Source organism: Moschus berezovskii, chromosome 12 (assembly GCF_049115385.1).
Source record: "Moschus berezovskii isolate FMDL1 chromosome 12, NW_MosBer_1.0, whole genome shotgun sequence".
In the NCBI taxonomy this organism is placed as follows: Eukaryota; Metazoa; Chordata; class Mammalia; order Artiodactyla; family Moschidae; genus Moschus; species Moschus berezovskii.
In genome coordinates, this window is record NC_142471.1 from 24,600,979 (window position 1) to 24,623,744 (window position 22,766).

At 36.9% G+C, this 22,766-nt stretch overlaps 1 protein-coding gene and 1 non-coding gene across 3 annotated transcripts in view; one reads left to right on the forward strand and one right to left on the reverse strand.

The window, feature by feature from the left end:
- Nucleotides 1–22,766, reverse strand: part of CTNNA3 (catenin alpha 3) — a 1,978,275-nt gene that overhangs the window by 1,802,854 nt on the left and 152,655 nt on the right. The window lies entirely within an intron of this gene.
- TRNAS-GGA (transfer RNA serine (anticodon GGA)) lies at nt 9,790–9,861 on the forward strand. The gene has a single exon. It is a non-coding gene; the product is annotated as a tRNA-Ser (tRNA).

A 22,766-nucleotide genomic window follows, 5' to 3' on the forward strand; every position in this document is an offset into this window, starting at 1 on the left:
ATAAAACAATAATTTCTTAATTTTTATTTCTCTTGGCCTTTTCTTCTAATCTGGCTTTTCTTTCTTTACACCTTTCTTCTGAGAATCACAAAAGCTTTTATTAAGCTGAATGATATCTTTTTCCCAGTTTTACTGAGATATAACTGACATGGAGCACTGTATAAGCTAAGGGATATGGCATAATGATTTGATTTACATACATCACAAAATGATTATCATAGTAAGTTTAGTGAACATCCATCATCTCATAGAGCTACAAAATAAATGAAATATTAAAAATATCATTTCCTTGTGATGAGATTTCTTCAGATTTACTGTCTTAATTTTCATATATAACATATATCGTCAAACATATTTATCATGTGTGCATCACATTTCTAGTACTTATTTGTCTTATAACTGGAGTTTGGACCTTTTGACTACCTTTTTCCAATTCCCCCTCCCACCACACCTCACCTCTGGTATTCAAATCTTATCTTATCTCCCTATACATATAAATTTGGGGGTTTTTTGTTTGTTTGCTTTTGAAGTATAATTGACCTACAACACTATATCAGTTCCTAGTATACAATATAGTGATTTGATATGTCTATACATTTCAAAATAGAACTAGGTTTTTACCCTAATATTTACACTCTACCATTAACTTTAACACAAGGCAAAGTAGTAAAAAGAGTGCAAAAAAGGAAATGAAAGTAATGTGGTGAAATAGAAAAAAACCCACTGATACTGTTGGAGAGACTCAGGCCATATAGAAGACATGAAGGAATTTGAGTTGGGTCTTGAAGGAGTTTTCAGAGCCTTAAATGGGAACTGACTCTACCCATCAGTTTAAACATAGCCAAAGTCTGCTCATTTTCCCCTTTTGTAGCATAGTAAATAAATTTCTTTTAGCGTAATTTTAATAACCTGTATATTAACTATTTATCATATTGTATGACCATTTCTGTACCTTGCCCATTTCTTGGTTTCTTCTCACTATGTTTAAATGAAACTAATACCAGATCTGAACTTCTGAACAATTTAGAAATTTTACCTATGAATTAATATAAGCTTTTACCAATCAACCTGTTCAGTTTTAAAGCATTCCTTATCCTCTGCATTTTCTCTTTCCTAAGATATTAGCTTTATTTCTTAACTATCTCTTCTTCACATTGTTCTTTATGAATTTTATGCAATTCCAAATAGTAACTTTAGGGTAAACACATTTGTAAGGCTTCAAAATAAGAAACATGAAAACCAATACTTTCAGGTAATATGTCCATGACCAAAGAAAAAAGGGAAATCCAGATACATCCCCACAAGATGTTTTCATTAACAGTGGGAGCTTACGTAACGTGGAGATTTTAGCTTGAACTTTCATTATCAGGACTTGTATCCTCCATTTATTAACACTAAGTAGTTCCAAGTACTCAGACTATAATGATTCGTTCATTTAAGCAGCTTTTTTCACGTACAACGACAACTAAATATCAAGGAGAGGTCATATAAAATCTATAATGAAACTTGAAGTTAGACCTCTATTAAACATATCCCATTCCCATCTGCTCATATATACACTTAAACATGCTAAAGAGTAAAGTAGTAATTCTGCCTTACAGGTGAAGCTGAAGTACAAAAGATAAAAATAAGACAAAAGTTAAGGTTCAGGTTTTACTTAAAGAGATTTGAGGTTACCTTGTTTTGAAAATATTTTATTCCAATAGGCCACTGTGCTTGATCACTCAAACAGACCTCTTGAGATATTCTACATTAGCACACTGTAATTTCATTATATTTACTGCTTCTCAATAAAGATCTCTCAGTTGAAGCTGGGAAAGGAAGCATGATTAATTTTAGAGATTTTAATATTTCTGGATTTTACCTATTCAAAGTTTTGAATGCCAACTTTGAAGAATCCCTGAATAATTTGTTGAACACCGAGTTTATCCTATGTTAATATTTTTAACTCATTGTAAACTAAATTCAAACTTAAAAAAAAATCCCAGTGAATAAATTTGAATCCAAAACAAACCTAAACTTTAGGTATGTTATAAAACTGTCAAAACTGAACATTACAATAGCCTCTTGTACTGAGACAGAAATCCAAATTCTGTCCAATCTGACTGCTGCTGCTAAGTCACTTCAGTCGTGTCCGACTCTATGCAACCCCACAGATGGCAGCCCACCAGGCTTCCTCATCCCTGGGATTCTCCAGGCAAGAATACTGGAGTGGGTTGCCATTTCCTTCTCCAATGCATGAAAGTGAAAAGTGAAAGTGAAGTCGCTCAGTCATGTCCGACTCCTAGCGACCCCAGGGACTGCAACCCACCAGGCATCTCGTCCATGGTATTTTCCAGGCAAGAGTACTGGAGTGGGTCTCCATTGCCATCTCCATCCAATCTGACTACTTTAACCAAATTTCCCATGACAGACAAGAATAAGAAGATGCAAACATCATCTCTAAAACCGAAAAGTAAGTATTGCACATCACAAAAGTAAGCACTGTAAACACACAACCAAAGTGTTTTCTTATCAAATTCCTCTTTGGTCAGAAATTATAATAGTAAAAATCCACAAAATAAAACAACAGAGGCCATGATTGCTCCTATCCCATTAAAATAACTGAAAATCTGTTTTGCAGAAAAGAGAAGCATGAGTGAGGCAGAAAAGAAAATATCTAGTTTGACTCAGCATTCCTTCTTCCCAAATACATTTTCCTCCTTTTCCTGACAACATATTTTAAAATAAATCTAAGCCAATGTTCTATACAAACTACCCATTCAATGAGTTCATGAAAATTATGTAGATTCATGGAGTAATTTGAGAAAGAGGACAAGAAGAAACCAGCTGAAACAGCAGGAAAAAATGCATTCAGAGCAAGTAAAGCTTCCCTGGACCTCACTGCCAATGTCCTGGCTTCCTCTTGTAGTCAGATCAATAGAATCAAATAATTCCACAGCTCCAGCAGCCTACTAATTCCTATAATGAAAAAATATTGCGTAGCACTGCTCCAAAAGAACAGCCAACTCATCAGTTGTCATTTTCCCTTATTTAATATTTTGTGCATTTGTATAAGATGTTAAGTGTTACTTGTAACATAAAAAGGAATTCCATACTCACAGCATTATGTATACAAAAGAGTATCCAATAAGTACCTGATTGAAAGCAATGAATAACTAAGTGTGATCTAAGTGTCCCTAAAATGTCAGTGTGAAATAGTACCAAAAGATTCTGGAAACTAAAGCAGAAGGAAGGAATGTTCAAAGAATAAATATTAATGCTCTATAAATATTAATGTTTAGAGCAAAAATGTTTTCAGCATAAGAAAGGCTAATCTACCCTATTTCAATATGGCAACAACAGAGCAACTAAAGTGAAGTATTATTAAGAAAAATAATTATTTCATTTTCCGAACTTAATCCATTGACTTTCATATTTTCCAAATGAATTTACAGGATAATATGACTCATGAAAGGAAAGCTTACACCTAAAACTGAAAATCAAAGGACACATATATATCAAATGATTTTTTATTGTCAGGAATGATAACCAAAATTAATTAAGAACATAGAACACAATTGAGCTTGAAATCTGAATTAGAAATAATTCTGTAGTGTTGACAGCACATTGCTCTTGAAGTCTGGGTTCAAGTCCTTGCTGTGCCATTTAATAATTTCATACCTTGGGACAAGTCACTATTACTTCAATTCTTGATTGTGTTATCTATAAAATGGGAGAAATTGTCCCTGCGTCCTTACTTTATAAAATTGTTGTGAAATCACTTGAGGAAAAATAAGACATTCATTCAACAAATATTTAATATTGGCCTGGCAACATGCAAGCCATGCATGAAATGGAGGGAAAAAAATAGCTCTTGCTCTAAAAAAGCATATAATTTAGCTTTACAGATTACTGCTTTATAAATTTTAAAGTTCTATAAAAGTATGAAATCACTGTCATTAAACTCATGACCATTCAGTAGTGAATGAGGATTGAACAAAAGAGTAATCCAGTAATTATTTATTGAGAATCTCTCAGCAAGGGATTTTTGAAGGAAATGGAAAGAAAAGATACATTATTTAGATTTTTCTTTAATATGGCTACAAAACTTGCTTATTTAATTAATTTTAATATGGCAGAACACTTAAGATATATGCTCCAAAAATATTAAGTATACAATATATTGTTGCTGTCTACAGGTACAACGTTCGGAGATTTCTAGTTTATTCACTTCGCTTAACTGAAACTTTATGCACACTAATTCTCTCATTCTCTCTCCCCCTTACTCTCTGTAAATCACCATTCCACTCTTTGATTCTATGATTTTTACTATTTTAGATATCTCATATAAGTTCAATGATGCAGCATTTATCCCTCTGTGACTGGTTTAGGTTATTTAGCATAATGTCTTCATCTATGTTGTTCCATATTATAGAATTTCCTTCCTTCCTTTTTAATACTGAACAGTATTTCACCATGCATATATACTACATTTTCTTGATCCATTTATTTGTAAATATATAGGTTGTTCCCAATCTTTAATGAATGGTGTTGCAATGAAGATGGGTGTGCAAATATCTCTTTGAGATCCTGATCTCAATTCTTTGGAATAAACACTTAGAAGATGAATTGATAGAGCAAATGATATTTGTATTTTTAATTTTTTTAGAAACCTCCATACTGTTTTCCATGGTATGGAAAATACTACAGTATTAGCGCTTCCCCGATGGCTCAGTTGGTAAAGAATCCACATGCAATGCAGGAAACCCGGTTCAATTCCTGGGTTGGGAAGATCCACTGGAGAAGGGATAGGCTACCCACTCCAGTATTCTGGCCTGAAGAATTCCATGGACTGTATAGTCCATGGGGTCGCAAAAAGTCTGATATGACTGAATGACTTTCACTTCACTTAACATCACCATATTTTGCATTTCCACTGATGGTGTACAAGGGTTCCAATTTCTCCAATCCTTACTAATGCTTGTCTTTTTAAAGTATTATTAATAGTAATTCTGACAGGTATGAGGTGATATCTCATTGTGGCTTTGATTTGCATTTCTCTGATGATCACTGTCACTAAGCATTTTTTTCACATATTTGTTGGGTGTTTATATGCCCTCTTTGGAGAATACCAAAGTTCTTGGCCCATTTCTTTTTTTATAATTTCATTTATTTATTGACTATGCCAGGTCTTTGTTACTGTGCGGGCTTTTCTATAGTTGTGGCAAATAGGGGCTACTCTCTAGTTTCAGTGCACAGGCTTCTCCTGCGGTGGCTTCTCGCACAAGCTGTGGTAGAGCAAAGGCTCTAAAGTGTGCAGGCTTCAGTGGTCGCTGCTCCTGGGTTCTAGACCTCGGGTTCAATAATTGTGGTGCACAGGCTTAGTTGCTTTGTGGTTAGCCCATTTCTTAATTGGGTTGTTAATTTCTGAGTTGCAAAAGTTCCTTATATATTTTGGATATTGACCCTTTATCAGGTATATGATTTGCAAATACTTTCTCCTATTCCATAGGTTGCCTTTTCTGTGTTGATTGTATCCTTTCAATGCAGAAGCTTTTTTTTTTTGATGTAGCTCCACTTGATTATTTTTGGTTTTGTTACCTGTGCTGCTAATGTCATATCCATAAAATCATTGGAAAGATCAGTGTCATGAAGATTTTCCCTGAAGTTTTCTTCTAGAAATTTTAGTTTTAAGTCTTACAATTAAGTCCTTAATCCATTTTTTGTTAATTTTTGTGTGTAGTATAAAATAAAGGTCTAATTCCATTCATTTGTATCTGAATATCCAGTTTCCCACACCATGTGTTGAAGAGATTATCATTTCCCAGTTGTATATTCTTGGCAGCTTTATTGAGGATTAGTTGATTGTACATGCGTGGATTTATTTCTGGGCTCCCACTCTATTCCATTGGTCTATAGGTCTGTCTTTATGCCAGTACCATACTGTTTCAAATACTGTAGCTTTGGAATATTTTTGAAATAGAATAATGTGATGCATCCAGCTTTGTTCTTCTTTCCCCGGAATTGATTTGGCTATTTGGGGTTTTCATGTGGTTCCATGTGAATTGTAGAGTTGTTTTTAAATTTCTGTTTTAAAAATGCCATTGGGACTTTAATAGGAATTGCTTTCAATTTGTAGATTACTTTGGATATGGAGAGTTTAACAATACTAATTCTATCAATCCATATACACAGGATGTCTTTCTATTTCTGTCTTCTGTAATTTCTTTCATCAAAGTTTCATAGTTTTTTCAGTAGTACAAGTCTTTCACCTCCTTCATTACACTTATTTCTAGGTATATTATTATTTTTGGTGGTATTGTAGAAGGACGTTGCTTTTCTAATATCCTTTGAAGATAGTTCACCATAAGTGTACAGAAATGCAACTGAAGTTGCTATGGCTATGATTTTCAATACAATGTTTAACAAAACTGGTGAGAGTTCACATCCTTCTCTTTTTCCTGATCCTAGATGAAAAGCTCTCAGTTTATCAACATTAAGTATGGTTCAAGCTGTGAGATTGTCATATATGGACATTATTATGTTGAGGGACTTTTCTGTCCCTTGTTTCTGGAGAGTTTTCTTCATCAAATAATGTAAAATCTTTTCCTGCATCTACTGAAATGATAACATTATCAGTTCAGTCCAGTCACTCAGTCATGTCCAACTCTTTTTGACCCCATGGACCACAGCAAGCCAGGCTTCCCTGTCCATCACCAACTCCCTGAGCTTAGTTAAACTCATGTCCATCAAGTCAGTGATGCCATCCAACCATCTCATCCTCTGTCGTCCCCTTCTCCTCCTGCATTCAATCTTTCCCAGCATCAGGGGCTTTTCCAGTGAGTCAGTTCTTCGCTTCTGGTGGCCAAAGTATTGGAGCTTCAGCTTCAGCATCAGTACTTCCAATGCATATTCAGGACTGATTTCTTTTAGGATGGACTGGTTGGATCTCCTTGCAGTCCAAGGGATTCTCAAGACTCTTCTCCAACACCACAGTTGAAAAGCATCATTTCTTTGGCACTCAGCTTTCTTCATGGTCCAACTCTCACATCCATATATGACTACTGGAAAAACCATAGCTTTGACTAGACGGACCTTTGCTGGTAAAGTCATGTCTCTACTTTTTAACAAGCTGTCTAGGTTGGTCATAGCTTTTCTTCTAAGGAGCAAGTGTCTTTTAATTTCATGGCTGCAGTCACCATCTGCAGTGATTTTAGAGCTCAAAAAAATAAAGCCTCTCACTGTTTCCATTGTTTCCCCATCTATTTGCCATGAAGTGATAAGACAGGATGCCATCATCTTAGCTTTCTGAATGTTAAGTTTTAAGCCAACTTTTTCACTCTCGATCTTTCACTTTCATCAAGAGGCTCTTTAGTTCTTCACTTTCTGCCATAAGCGTGGTGTCATCTGCACATCTGAGGTTATTGAGATTTCTCCTGGCAATCTGGATTCCAGTTTGTGCTTCATACAATGCAGCATTTCACAGGATGTACTCTGCATATAAATTAAATAAGCAGGGTGACAATATACAGCCTTGACGTACTCCTTTCCTGATTTGGAACCAGTCCATTGTTCCATGTACAATTCTAACTGTTGCTTCTTGACCTGCATACAGATTTCTCAGGAGGCAGGTCAGGTGGTCTGGAATTCCCATCTCTTTAAGAATTTTCCACAGTTTGTTGTGATCCACACAGTCAGAGGCTTTGGAGTTTATTCTGTTCATGTGCTGGTTTTACATTAATTGATTTTCATATGTTAAACTATTCTTGTATACCACATAAAACCCACTTGATCATAGTGTATCATCCTTTAATTAAACCACTGAATTCAGTGTGTCCGTATTTTTTAATATTTTTACATCTATACTCATTAGGGGTATTGGCCTATAATTTCTTTTCTTATGGTATTCTTATCCGGCTTCATAAATGAGTTTGAGATTGTTCCCTCTGCTTCAGCAGTTTGGAAGACATTGAGAAGGACTGACATTAATTCTTCTTTAAATATTAAGTAGAATTCACTAGTGAAGCCATCTTGTCCTGGGCTTTTCTTTTTTAGGAGGTTTTGATTATTGATTCAATCTTTATTCTTGTCATAGGTCTGTTTATGCTTTTTGTTCCCTCATGATTTAGTCGTGGTGGTAAGTTGTATGTATCGAGGAATTTATACATTTCTTGTAGGTATAGTTTGTTGGTATATAATTATTTATAGTAGTCTTTTATTATCATTATTCCTGTGACCTTAGTTGTAACGTATTCTTTCTTACTTATAATTTTATTTATTTGAATCTTATCTCTTCTATTTAGTCAGTCCAGCTAAAGTTTGTCAATTTTGCTTATCTTTCTAAAAAAAATACCAACTGTTAATTTGATTGGTTTCTTCTCTTGTTTTCTCTTATTTTCCTATTTTCTATTTTATTTATTTCTGCTATAATGTTTGTGATTTCCTTCCTTCTTCATTCTTGTAAATTCAGGCTTAGTTTTTCTTTTTTAGTTTTTTCAGGTATAAAGTTAAGTTCTTTACTTGAGAACTTTCTTCTTTTTTAATGTAGGGATTTATCTCTCTAACTTCCCTCTTAGTACTACTTTTGCTATATCCTGTAAGCTTTGGTATGTTTTCATTTTCATTCGTTTCAAGGAATTGTCTAATTTCCTTTCATACTTCAACTTTGACCTAATGGTTCAAAAATATGTCATATAATTTCACATATTTGTAAATTTTCCAGTTTTCCTTCTGTTGTCAATTTCTAGTTTAATTTCATTATGGTCAGAAAAGATCCTTGGTATGTATTATTACCATTTAACTAGTTGCTTTTGTCAGTCTCTTAGCTCTTTTTCCTGTCTTGTTCTTTTTTTTGTCTTTTCCTCTCTTGCTTTCTTCCTTTATGTTTTGTTGGGGGTTTTTTGTATTGATACGATTTGATTTTTGTTTCTCTTTTGTGTAACTTCTTTAGTATTTTTTGTGGTTACCTTGGAGTCTACCTAAAATAATCTTGTAACAATCTGTTTTGAGTTGGTAACAACTTCAGTTCAATTAAAAACTCTACACTTTTACTTTTCACACACACACACACACTTTATGTTATTGTTATCACAGTTTACATTTATTTATATTGTATATTTTTACCATGTTTTTAGTCATAGCTATTTTAAATATTTTTGTCTTTTAACTTTTATGCTAGAATTAAAAGTGATTTACCTATCACCATTACAGTAATATAGTATTTTGCATTTATTTCTATAATTACCATTATCGTAATTTCATACTTTCTTATGTTATAGTATTACTGTTCCAAATCTTTTCAACTTGAAGTATACCTTTTAGCTAATCTTGTAAGCCAGGTCTAGTGGTGATGGCCTCCCTCAGCTTTTGCTTAGGAAAATTTTTTAGGGAAAAAACCCACTGTCTTCCTAAACTTTGAGTAGTACCATGTTTACTATGATGTTTTTGAGCTCCATGGGCTGCAGCCCCAACAGGCCCACTGAGCTGCACCACCAACCAGGATCGCACAAGGGAGCTGAGGCCAGATGGCAATTGGCACAACTCTGCTTGGCTCACAGTGACACATCACAGCCACCCAGGCCTCCTAGGCCAATGCTGCCTGTCGCACACTTTCCACGCCTCCTGGATATTATCCCAATACCCTGGGAAATTCTTTATCTCTCCATTTTTTGAAGATCAGTTTTGCTGGGTATAGTGTTCTTGGATGAGTTTTTTTTTTTTTCTTTCAACACTCCTTCTGGCCTGCAAGTTTCTGCTGAAAAATCCCCTGATAGCCTTACAGGGGTTCCCTGGGGCTTCCCTGGGACTTCCCTGGTGGCTCAGAGGTTAAAGCGTCTGCCTGGAATGCAGGAGACCCAGGTTCGATCCCTGGGTCGGGAAGATCCCTTGGAGAAGGAAATGGCAACCACTCCACTACTCTTGGAGAACCCCATGGAGGGAGGAGCCTGGTAGGCTACAGACTATGGGGTCGCAAAGAATCAGACACGACTGAGCGACTTCACTTTCACTTTCACTTTGTATGCGACAAGTCACTTTTCTCTTTGTTGTTGTTTTTCACTTTGACTTTCGACAATTTGCTTACAATAATCCACCCCACCCCCGGTTGCATGGATACATTCCAAGACTCACAAGGGATACCTGAAACTATGGATAGTACCAAACCACATATACACTATTTTTTCTTATACTGACAGATACATAACATAAAAAGTATGGATATACTGGACAAACAGATGTCCTGTCCTAGACAGAACAGAGCAGGATGGCATGAGATTTTATCACACTACACAGAACAGCATGAAGCTTAAAATTTATGAACTGTTTATTTCTGAAATTTATCATTTAATATTTTGGGGCCATATTTGACCGTGGGTAACTGAAACTAAGAAAAGCAAAACTACAGATAAGAGATAGTACTGTATAATGTGTCTCAGTATAGATTTCTTTGGGTTCATCTTTTCAGTATCACTGAGGATTTTTAGAGCTGGATGTCCATTTCTTTCCCCTGATATGGTGGGTTTCCAGCCGTTATTTCTTTGAATAAGTTTCTGGGTTCTTTTTCTATTTCTTTTTTCTCCTTTGAGAACTTCCATAATGCATACATTGTTCTGTTCACTGGTATTTCATAAACTCTTTATCTATCTTCACACTTTGTTAAAATTCTCTCTCTGTTCATGTGTTTTTCTCCTGGTCTCAGTGAACACCTTTATGACTGTCATTTTGAATTCTCTGTCAAAATCACATAACTCTATTTCATTAGGGTCAATTTCTAGAGATTTATCTTATTCCTTTGTTTGGAACATCTTTGCCTGATTCTTCATTTTCCTTGGCTCTCTTTGTTGGTATCTACATATTTGACAAAGCAGGCAACTTTCCTCATCTTTGTGGACTGGCTTTGTGCAAGAGAAGACTTCCCACAAATCAGTAGGGCTTCTACCAATGCCCCTTCCGAAGGAAAAACAGACAACTGCAATTTTTGTCTACTTACTCTATACTGAGCCAGAGAGGGCAGGAAGCTGTGGTGTACACCAACCTAAGCCACTCCCTTCCTTTCCCCCACCAGGTAGGTAGACTTTGATGGATCCACTGGAGTTCCAAGACTGGCAAGACAGAGACAATTTTGGGGGGATAGCCCTCAGAAAAGCTGGAGTACTGAACTGTGAACAAATCCCCAGGGGTAGGGACTCCAGTGAGAAAGTGTCTCAAATATCCTTACTGAGGCCAGACTGAACACAAGCGTATTGATTCATCATTCAGTGAGCTTTCCACTAAACCACAAGGTCTCAAAGATTTGAGACCAAAGGTTTAAGTTCACTGTATAAACCTTCCCCAGGTGATCTCATACAAACCTATTGCTTCTCCTAATACTTACTTCTTGAGGCTTTCCAATCTACTTCTTGCTTATTTGTTCCAGATGTATAGTTCAATAATAGTATATCTCACGTGCATATACCTAGTGACTTCAGTCAGTCTGACTCTTTGCAATCCTATGGACTGTAGCCCACCAGGATCCTCTGTCCATGGGATTCTCCAGGCAAGAATACTAGAGTGGGTTGCCATGCCCTCATCCAGGGGATCTTCCCAATCCAGGGATTGAACCCACATCTTCTGCATCTTCTGCATTGCAGGCAGATTCTTTACCACTGAGCCACCAGAGAAGCCTAGTATCTCTCACATGGATCTCAAATCCAACATGTATAAAATCCATAGACTGCTTCTCCTCTATGTAAACAGCAAACCAATATCCTCAGTGCCCAATCAGATGCCTGAAAGGTTGCTCAATGCTTCCCTTTCCCTCTAAATAGATTCCAATCACTTTCCAAATTGCAGACTGTTCCTCCTTCATTTTTATCATTAATCTCCCCCCCTACATAATCATTTCACAACCAGAAAACTGTATCAGTCTCATCACAGACCTCTCTGCCTCCACTGTGCCCCCTGGCTCACTGCTACCAGAATAATAGTCCTAAAATTCAAATCTGTCTATATCACTTCCCTGCTTAAAATCTTCAATAGTTCTCCCTTCATTTCAGACTAAAGTTCAAACTTTTTAACTTAGTATATGGGCCTTTCACAAGTAGGTCAATGTCTGATTCTGCAGTTCAACTCTTGTTCCTCTCAAACAATATGCCTTCATCTGAGCCATTCAGAACTACTACTGGTCTTTGAGCATATACTGTTCCCTCCAGCTAAAATGCTCTCAGACCCCACCACTTTCTTTCCCTAGTTAAATCATTCTCCAAACTTGCCTCTGCATTATTATCAAAACACTTCCTTGATACAATTGCATCATGACTCCACAACACCTTATACCAACTTCGATCATATTAACTTATATTGGGACTTCCCTAGTGGCCCAGTGGCTAAGACTCCATGCTCCCAATGCAGGGGGCCTGGGGGAACTAGATCTCACACGCTGCAACTAAGAGTTCACATGCCACAATGAAGATTGAAGATCCCACATGCCAAAACTAAGACCAAGTGCAGCTAAATAAATAAATATCTTAGTAACATTATAAATTTATATCTTTAGTCTGTATATTCCAGGAGAACAGGACCATAGTAGTATATTTTCTAACTTTGACTCTCTAGCACATATTATGGTGACTGGCACTCAGTAAGCACAAAAAAATAACCATCTGCTGAATGGACTAATTAATTAATGAAACTCAAGCTACCTGAAATGATGCAGGTCCTTTTTAATGTTAAACATTTCCTTAACATGGCTTAAATTTTCTTCGTCCCTAGCATTTTTAGTATAAAATTTAATACAAATCAATTTGTGTCCTATTTGCCTCTATTTCTTTTTTCTCTTAATCCACCTTATACCAGTCTTGTGACTGGCTTTTTTCTTTAAACCTTGAAATGTCCCTATTATTTTGCCTAGAATCTTCTGCAGAATATACTTGGTTTCTAATAGCACTTAATTGTACAGCAATTTCTCTTGTTATAGACTGCTGACATTCTTAATAATAAGATTTAGGAAACCTTTTGCTGGTACATATCTGCATTTTAACAATAGAGGGTGGCATCAAAAATTCTGAGTGTTATCATTATTATAATATGTGACTTTATATCAACATTATGAATATTCTTCACATTCACAATTACTGTTCTGTATATAAATGCTTTATAGCAATGTTTGTAGCAAATATTAAAGATGTATTTGACATAAGTTATTAAATAGAGGTGCCATTTCTTATAATGACACCTATTTCTAATCCAAAGGAACAAATATTCCCATTTTAAGAAAAATAAAACTGGCTATGGTATGATAAATGGAAAAAAACAGAAGAATTAGTTCAACTCAGGAGTCAAATTTATTTCCCTTCATTTTTAGGAATAAGGATAATATTGCACCTCAAGAGATGAAAAATGGAAGTAAGATACCACAGTGGGAAAAGGTAGGACAGGGAAAGGAAGGAAGGTAAAAGAAAATTTGTGCCAGTTCTTACCACGTATTTTATATACTATATCATTTAATCTTCACAAGGCCCTTAAGTTATTCAGGCTGTATCATCCCAACATCTCAGAAGAAGAAACTAAGGCTAACAGATTTTTAACTCTCCCAAAGTCACCCAGCTAATCAACAATATAACCAGGATTCAAGCAAGGTCTCTCTGCTGCCAAACACCACAGTTTCTCTCCACATTGTTCTGACCCCCAAAGAAAACAAGAGCTATGCAATCCAACATTCTCTCAAATAAAACTGACCCTTATAAAATTCATACGCCAATAAAACAGGATGTGGAATCTTGAGATGTATGAATAGTATAAAAATATTCAAAAACCTTGCAAGGTTCCAGAGAGAAATTTTTTTAACTTAAAATTCACATAGAAAGTTATGAGCAATGGTGGTAATAAAACCAAACTGCCTTTTCAAGTTTCTATAATTAATTATATACTGAAACAGCATCACTTTTTTCTCTGTCCTCTCTTACTTTTGATTTGGACCTATTCCACCCCACCCCACTCCTTGGAAGAAAACATGTACTTCTTTAAGGAACTAGATATATTTAAAACTACAAAGTCAAGAATCCCTGATATATTTAATTATATATTAACTCTGTGTTGGTTGGAAGTACTTATCCCATGGAGAGTTACTCAGTGAACCATCTTTGCACAAGTTGGTGGTCTCTGTCTGTGTCATCATAAATGTTTGATTATAATTACATCACTAGGACAGTCTCAGTGGAAAGAGGATAATTTAATAAAAATAAGGAATCAGGAAATATAGAGGTACATACTATCAATCAAAAATAGTAATATTTCATTTACTTGACTTCTAAAAGGAAATAGGGATCCCTAATAGGGATAAAAATTCTGTTATTTAAAAAAATTATAATAAGGAAGAAAAAAGTAAGGCCACTTAAGAAACCTTTGTGACAGCAAAGGAATTCTTTGATACTGTTCAATAAAGAATAAACACAAAAAAAATTGTAGCAGGGATTTTTGTGGGCGTTATGGGGTGGGGAGCCAAAATGACCAGAAACTTGCATAAATAGCAAGATTTTTCCATCATATCCAAAACTAGGAAAAGAAATTAAAAGGTAGTCCACTGCTTTTGAAAGAAGAATGTGTGCCCAGAAGAAGAACTCTATATTTTCATAGCTGCGGAGCTGATACCCTCCCCAGAAAGAATATTTATATTATTTTATAATAGGATGTTGAGTGTGTGAGAGAGAGAAAAGGGGGTGGAGGGAGCAAGAGAGAGAGAAAGAGCTGACTATAGAATTCCTGGGAAAGGAACTATTTATACTGAGGAAAATACCTTCAGGTGTAATTTAAGACGGGGATAGTGATATCTGAGGATACAAATTAGCAGAGGTCAAGTCAATAGTGGCTTGATAGAACATCTTACTGCTTAGGAATATGAGAGAAAACAAAGAGCAGGTAGGGAGAAGAGGTGGAAGGACAATGGGATGAAGTTGCTAAAGGATTCTGAGTGGTAAGAGTATACCACTTAGAATATCCTGTTATACTACAGAGTCCCCGTCTTTTCATCTTCCCAAGTTTCTTATAGGTTTGCAATATGGTGACCCTGAGAATATGAGCCTAACAGAATTTGCAGAAACCTTGGGGATAACATTATACTAACAGAATGAGGGTTGAGGCCAATTACATCTAGATCTTGAAAGTGAAAGTGAAAGTCGCTCAGTCGTGTCAGACTCTTTGCGACCCTATGGACTACCGTCCATGGAATTCTCCAGACCAGAATACTGCAGTGGGCACCTTTCCCTTCTCCAGGGGATCTTCCCAACCCAGAGATTGAACCCAGGTCTCCCACATTACAGGCGGATTCTTTACCAGCTGAGCCACAAGAGAAGCCCAGAAGAAAGCAGAGAAGTGATTTCCAATAAGTAGAATGTGAATAATTGAAAACTGAAGGTCAAAAAAATAGAAAGAAAAGAAATAAAAGCAAGCAAGCAATGATCACTTAGAGCTCTTACGGGGTTATTAAAAGTAAGTCAATCTATGTCTTCTATGCCAAACTAACCTCATTTCTATATAACTGGGGTTACTAGATAAATCTGTGATGCCACAGAGAATACATTTTAATTTCAGAAAGGTCTTTGAGAAAGTGCTTGAGGATAAAATAAAGAAACATAAACGTAGTTTATACAGCAACCCAATGAAGTGAGTTTGAAGCTCATTTCAACAACTTTATTCAACATGTGTGAATATTTGATCTTATCTAAAACAAAGCTATATCACTATTTCCCATTTCATTAGACAGTTTAAGCTGATCGCCGAAGAATTGAATCTTTTGAACTGTGGTGTTGGAGAAGACTCTTGAGAGTCCCTTGGACTGCAAGGAGATCCAACCAGTCCATTCTAAAGGAGATCAATCCTGGGTGTTCATTGGAAGGACTGATGCTAAAGCTGAAACTGCAATACTTTGGCCACCTCATGCGACGAGCTGACCCACTGGAAAAGACTCTGATGCTGGGAAAGGTTGGGGGCAGGAGGAGAAGGGGACGACAGAGAATGAGATGGCTGGATGGCATCACCGACTCTGTGGACATGAGTTTAAGTGAACTCTGGGAGTTGGTGATGGACAGGGAGGCCTGGCATGCTGTGATTCATGGGGTCGCAGAGAGTCGGACACAACTAAGCGACTGAACTGAACTGAGACAGTTTTTCAGGAATAACTAGTTGAAGAAATCTGAAAATGACACCCAGATTAGGAGGGAAAGATAAATCAAAAGTCAAGGAAGTCTGGAAGGATATTAGAAAAGACAGAATTAACAAGACAAAATTCAATGAATATAAAGATAACATTGATCTTTACATATAATAATAAAAAGATAAACTGTATCAGAGGAAGAGGGCTTCCCAGGTGACACTAGTTATAAAGAGCCTGACTGCCTATGCAGGAGGTATAATAGACACAGGTTCGATCCCTGGGTTGGAAAGATTCCTGGAAGAGGGCACAGCAACCCACTCCAGTATTCTTATCTGGAGAATCCCATGGACAGGGGAGCCTGGTAGGCTACAGTCCATGGGGTTGCAAAGAGTTGGACACAACCGAAGTGACTTAGATACATCAAAGAAGGAGACCTAGATTAAGAGTAGTCCAAGTTCAGAGACTGTTCACAAAAACAGTGTGAACTAACAACATGACAAGGGTATCATAATAGATAAGATAATGTTAGACATTAAATCAGAGAGGTAATTATCTGAGTAAATTATGGAGTGTTCTTATCAGAACAGTTGTTTTATTTCAAGACAATTTGACTTCAACATCTTATGGCTGTTACCTGTAATCTAGAATACGCATAGAAAAGGATTTATAGAGGTGATTCTTGGGATTTCTGTTTCTTATACTGGCAGATTAGTAATTCAATCCAGCCCTTCTGCAGAAGAAAACTAACAAGATTTGATGAAATATAAAATACTTCCTGCGAAAAACATTAAAGATCTAACAAAACAGTGCGGAAATTCCTGAGATAAATTCCAGATGAGGTAATGTTTCATATATAAAGATAGCCATTCACATGAGAAGATAAGACACCATCAGCATAATAAAAACTGACATAATGACAGTAGCACAAGCAAACACACAGGGAGTCCAGGCACTGAAGTTTTCAAACTTTAACCATAAAATAAATCTGCTTATAATGTTCAAGTACATCAAAATCAAGACTGAAACAAAATCATACAAGATATGGAAATTCCAGAGTATCCAGAGTCATCTGAAACTGGTCAAAAGTCAAGAATTTTTTAGCTTATAAGAGAAGACATATGTAAGTCCTAAAAGTAATCATCAGTTATTTGAAAATGCACTTCCTGTTGCCTTGATTCTGTGTTGCTCCAGAAGATAAACTAGATGCAGTGAAAGAAAATAGCAGGGATGCAGCTTTAGGCTCAGCTTGAGAAAAATGTCTTCAATGACTAGAATTATCCAAAATATGCTTTACTGTCTAACAGAATTGAGATTGCTATCACTGTACATGATCATCTATATTGTTAGACAGTTGTGTCTATTTCATACTGAAGGACAGTCTATCTACTTCAGCAAGATACTAGACTAGAAGGGCACTGAAGTTTCTCCACTATGGTTTTTTCATTCTAAGTACAAACTTAATAGAATCATAAACTAAAAATATTCTAAACCACTATATCCCAACATACAGTCTGAGAAAACACCAAGATTAATATATTATAGAAGAGTTCTAGAGTCATGAAATTTGGGAAACTCTGGGTTAAGCAAAGTTAAACAAGTTTCTTTGCTTTGACATTTCTCACCAACTTTAATGTGCTAATGTGCATCAAACATTAAGAGAAGAACTTCCCTTGCAGTCCAGTGGTTAAGACCACATTTCTAATGCAGAAGACATGGGTTCCATCCCTGGTTGGTGAACTAAGATCCTACATTCTGTGCAGCCAATAAATAAATAAATAAAGCATTCAAAGGGAATTTCTGTGTGCAGCACAGACCGTTAAAAAGCTTTTTTTCATGTTGCATATTTAGAAGACAGGCTCTGCAGAATATTTCTAAGGGAATGCTGGGCTATATAATTCTAATCTCAATCTCCAAAAGATTTTTTTCAACTAGCCTTTGCTCTTTGTGAAACACTAAAAGAATTGAACTGAATAATACAACTCAAATTATACAAATAATTTATATAATATTATATATCACATAATATTATATAATACAAATAATACAAATACAACTTAAAATTTTATTAAGAGGTAACAATAAAAAAACTGTCACAATAAGGTCTTCCCTTTTTCATAGATAAAGTATCATTGTTTGATTAGGCATGCTTACAAGTGATTTAAATGATGTAGCCCAAGTTCAGGCTCTAATGAGGAAACAGTGAATGTGAGAAAGAGTGGCTAGAGTTAAGAATGCCTCTTTTGGACTCTGTGGGAGAGGGCGAGGGTGGGATGATTTGGGAGAATGGCATTGAAACATGTATATTATCATATGTGAAATGAATCGCCAGTCCAGGTTTGATGCAAGATACAGGATGCTTGGGGCTGGTGCACTGGGATGACCCAGAGGGATAATACAGAGAGGGAGGTGGGAGGGGGGTTCAAGATGGGGAACACATGTACACCCAGGGCGGATTCATGTCAATGTATGTCAAAACCAATACAATATTGTAAAGTAAGTAGCCGCCAATTAAAATTTAAAAAAAAAAAAAAGAAGGGAGGTACCTTGGGCAGATCACCTAAGCTCCAGTGAAATGGGGATAAAAAGATCTATGTTACAGGGCAGTCATGAGGACTGAATGATATATCTGTATGTGAAACGCATGGAGTTTTGTAGGCATTTATTTAATAAATAGAAAGTGCCCTTAAAAAAAAAAAAAAAAAAAGAATGCCTCCTCCTACTGACTTACCCAAATTCCCTTAATAATTTGCTATAGGCTCATGAATTTGTCTAAACATTTCTGAAAGCTATTTATAGTGAAAGCTGTTCTAACACTTGGAGAACTAAGTTCCCAAAGTTGCTTTTTGTCTATTGCCTTGAGCAAGCTTCTTAAATTCAATATGCCTCAGGTTTTTTTTCATCTATAAAATAGGAATCATAATCACTAAGCTGCTGTGAGGTTGAATTAAAGGAGATAATCCCCCACATTTCTTGACCCATTATAAAAACTCAATAACTATTAAGTATAATTTTATTACAAAAATAGCACTTTGTTTTTCTTTGATCTACAGTTACCTCCTGCTTCATTTGAATGATACGATATGTGTGAATTACCTAGCACAGTGCCTAGTAGTTAGTTCAGTTCAGTTCAGTTCAGTCGCTCAGTAGTGTCTGGCTCTTTGCGACCCCATGAATCACAGCACACCAGGCCTCCCTGTCCATCACCAACTCCCGGAGTTCACTCAAACTCATGTCCATCAAGTCGGTGATGCCATCCAGCCATCTCATTCTCTGTCATCCCCTTCTCCTCCTGCCCCCAATCCCTCCCAGCATCAGAATCTTCAATCAATTAAAATGTTAGTGAAGGGACTCATGGTCTTATATATATAGTTACTCCCTAACTGGTTATAAGGGAAGTAATTTTCACCTTACAAAAGCCTTTCATTCTGCCCTACCCCAACAAATCCAGAGTTAAAACATAGGAAACATTGGGTCATGGGACTAGGAATTATCTGGCATTTAGTCTTGCATAACCACTTATGACTATAATAGTTATTAGCATCTGTATTCACATATGGTTGTTGTTGTTGCTCAGTTGCTAAGTCATGTCCAACTCTTCTGTGACACTATAGACTGTAGCCCATCAGATTATTCTGGTCATAGGATTTCCCAGGCAAGAATACTGGAGTGAGTTGCCATTTCCTTCTCCAGTTGATCTTCCCAACTCAGGGACTGAACACACACTGCTCGCACTGGCAGGTGGATTCTTTACCACTGGACCATCAGGAAAGCCCTCCAACATGAATCACAGCATTGTCATAGTGAAGGGGCTTTCATAACTCGGTGAATCTATGAACCAAGCAATGCAAGGCCACCAAAACGAACAGATCATAGTGAGTTCTGACAAAATGTGGTCCACTGGAGAAGGAAATGGCAACCCACTCTTGTATTCTTGCCTGGAGAACCACATGGACAGCATCAAAAGTCAAAAAGACATGATGCGGGAAAAAGTGACCCCCAGGCCCGAAGGTGATTAATATGCTACTGGGGAAGAGCAGAGGGCAATTACTAATAGATCCAGTAAGAATGAAGAAGCTAGGCCAAAGCGGGAACAACACTCAGCTGTGGATGTGTTTGGTAGTGAAAGCAAAGTTTGAGGCTCTAAAGAACAATATTGCACAGGAATCTGGAATGTTAAGTCCATGCATCAAGATAATTTAGATGTAGTCAAGCAGGAGATGGCAAGATTGAACACTGACATCTAAAGAATCAGGGAACTAAAATGCACAAAAATGGGAGAATTTAATTCACATGACCATTTTATCTACTACTGTGGGCAAGAATCCCTTAGAAGAAATGAAGTAGCCCTCACAGTCAACAAAAAAGTCCAAAATACAGTACTTGACTGCAATCTCAAAAACAACAGAATGTCAGTTTGTTTTCAAGGCAAACAATTCAACATCACAGTCGTCCAAGTCTATACTCCAATCACTGATGCCAAAGAAGCTAAAGTTGACCTGTTCTCAGAAGAGCTTTAGCACCTTCTAGAACTAAAACCAAAAAAAGATGTCCTTTTCATCATAGGGGATTGGAATGCAAAAGTAGGAAATCAAGAGATACTCAGGAAAAACAGGCAAGTTTTGCCTTGGAGTACAAAATGAGGCGGGGAGAGTTTAGTCAGGAGAACATGCTGGTAACAGCAATCACCCTCTTCCAAAAACACAAGTGATGACTATAGACATGGACATCAACAAATGGTCAATACCAAAATAACATTAATTATGTTTTTTGTAGCCAAAGATAGAGAACCTCTATGCAGTCAGTAAAAACAAGAACTGGAGCTGACTGTGGCTCTGATCACAAGCTCCTTATTGCAAATTTCATGCTTAAATTGAAGAAAGTAGGGAAAACCATTAGACCATTCAGTTCAGTTCAGTTCAGTCGCTCAGTCGTGTCTGACTCTTTGCGACCCCATGAATCACAGCACGCCAGGCCTCCCTGTCCATCACCAACCAAGACAAACCACCAAGTGGTTGTCTGAGGAGGCTTTACAAATAGCTGGGGAAAGAAGAGAAGTGAAAGGCAGGGAGAATAGGAAAGATATACCAAGGTGAATGCAGAGTTACAGAGAATAGCAAAGAGAGATAAGAAAGCCTTCCTAAATGAACAATGCAAAGAAATAGAGGAAAACAGTAGAATGAGAAAGATTAGAGATCTCTTCAAGAAAATTGGAGATATCATTCTGTTCATTTCTTTGCATTTGTGCTTTTTTAATAAAATTCTTTTTTAGAAATTAAAAAAAAAAAAAGAAAATTGGAGATATCAAAGGAACATTTCATGCAAGGATGGGCCCGATAAAGAATAGAAATTGTAAGGACCTAACAGAAGCAGAAGATATTCAGAAGAGGTGGCAAGTATACACAGAAGAACCATACAAAAAAGTTCTTAATAACCACAATGGTGTGGTCACTCACCTAGAGCCAGGCATCCTGGAATGTGAAGTTAGGTGGGCCTTAGGAAGCAAGGCAATGGCACCCCACTCCAGTAACCTTGCCTGGAAAATCCCATGGACAGAGGAGCCTGGTAGGCTGCAGTCCATGGGGTCACTAAGAGTCAGACATGACTGAGCAACTTCACTTTCACTTTTCACTTTCATGCATTGGAGAAGGAAATGGCAACCCACTCCAGTGTTCTTGCTTGGAGAATTCCAGGGACGGGGGAGCCTGGTGGGGTGCCATCTATGGGGTCACACAGAGTTGGACATGACTGAAGCGACTTAGCAGCAGCAGCAGCAGCAGGAAGCATTACTATGAACAAAGCTCATGGAAGTGATGAAATTCCAGCTGAGCTATTTCAAATCCTAAAAGATGATGCTGTTAAAGTGTTGCACTCAATATGTCAGCAAATTTGGAAAACTCAGCAGTGGCCACAAGACTGGAAAAGTCAGTTTTCATTTCAATCCCAAAGAAGGGCAATGCCAAAGAACATTCACACTACTGTACATTTGTGATCATTTCACATGCTAGCAAAGTTATACTCAAAATCTTTCAAGTTAGGCTTCAACAGTATGTGATCCAAGAATTTCCAGATGTATAAGCAGGGTTTAGAAGAGGCAGAGGAACCAGAGATCAAATGGCAAACATCTGTTAGATCATGGAGAAAGCAAGGCACTTCCAGAAAAACATAAGCTTCTGCTTCATTGACCATGCTAAATCCTTTGACTGTGTGGATCACAACAAGCTGTGGAAAATTCTTGAAGACATAGAAGTACCAGACCACCTTACCTGCCTCCTAGGAAACCTTTATGCAGGTCAAGAAGTAACAATTAGAACCAAACATGAAACAATGGACTGATTCAAAATTGGGAAAGAAGTAGTCAAGGCAGTAGTCAAGGCTATATATTGTCACTTTGCTTGTTTAAATTACATGCAGAGTACATGATGGAAAATGCCAGGTTCAATGAATCACAATATGAAATCAAGATTGCTGGGAGAAATATCAACAACCTCAGATATTCAGATGATACCAACTCTAATGGCAGAAAGTGAAGAGGAACTAAAGAGTCTCTTGATGAGGGTGCAAGAGAAGAGTGGGAAAAGCTGGCTTGAAACTCACCATTCAGAAAACTAAGATCACGGCAACTGTTCCCATCACTTCATGGCAAATAGAAGGGGGGAAA